At 61.2% G+C, this 696-nt stretch overlaps 1 protein-coding gene across 1 annotated transcript in view; it reads right to left on the bottom strand.

The window, feature by feature from the left end:
* The window catches only part of GGT5 (gamma-glutamyltransferase 5), a 41,464-nt gene that overhangs the window by 23,266 nt on the left and 17,502 nt on the right, over nt 1-696 (bottom strand). The gene's annotated exons all lie outside the window — the stretch shown is intronic.

The following is a 696-nucleotide window of genomic DNA, read 5'->3' on the forward strand; positions in this document are numbered from 1 at the left end:
AGGGAGGGAGGCGACTGCAGAAAGTGGTGCTGATCCCTCTGGGCCTCCCTGGCCGCATGTGTAAGTGGCAGCTGCCCCGGAGTGGCAGTGGCGAGTGAGTGGCTGTGTAAGGTGCCTGGGCAGGGGCACACGGGCAGCCCCGTGTGAAGTGGGCAGCCTTGTGCCAGGTTCCCTAGAAGCAGAGCTGAGATGGGGATTCCTGATCATGTGATTCGGCATACTTCCTAAGAAGTTGCTCCCTGCCCCAACTCTGAGCCAGGGCAGCACTGACCATGGGCAACATTCCTTTGAAGGGGGCGCTCCCAGCTGCCGGGAAGGGGCAGTGGCCCTGAAGGGGCCTGGTCATGACCAACAGTTTTCTCTGCAGTGGTGTGTTTCCCCCATTTCACAGATGAAGAAACTGAGGCTTGGACAGACCCAGGGCCTTGCCCAGGCCCCACACCACACCCAGGTGAGGTGGTGCTGGAGTCCTGCACCACATCACTGTTCTCACCAGGAGAAGGCCCTTGTTTGCTGCGACCAGCGACCCCATCTCCACGCTGCAGGCAGAACACAGCCAGGTGTGAGCCACGAGCGAGGCCTCACAGGGAAGTGAGAGCAGCGGTGTTGCAGTCTGGATGTCAGAGGTGCTCACTTGCTTCTGCCCCACACGGGGCTCTGAGTCAGGCCTTAAGGTTCTGGGTCTCTGGCCGGGCG

Source organism: Mandrillus leucophaeus, unplaced genomic scaffold, assembly GCF_000951045.1.
Source record: "Mandrillus leucophaeus isolate KB7577 unplaced genomic scaffold, Mleu.le_1.0 Scaffold820, whole genome shotgun sequence".
NCBI lineage: Eukaryota > Metazoa > Chordata > Mammalia > Primates > Cercopithecidae > Mandrillus > Mandrillus leucophaeus.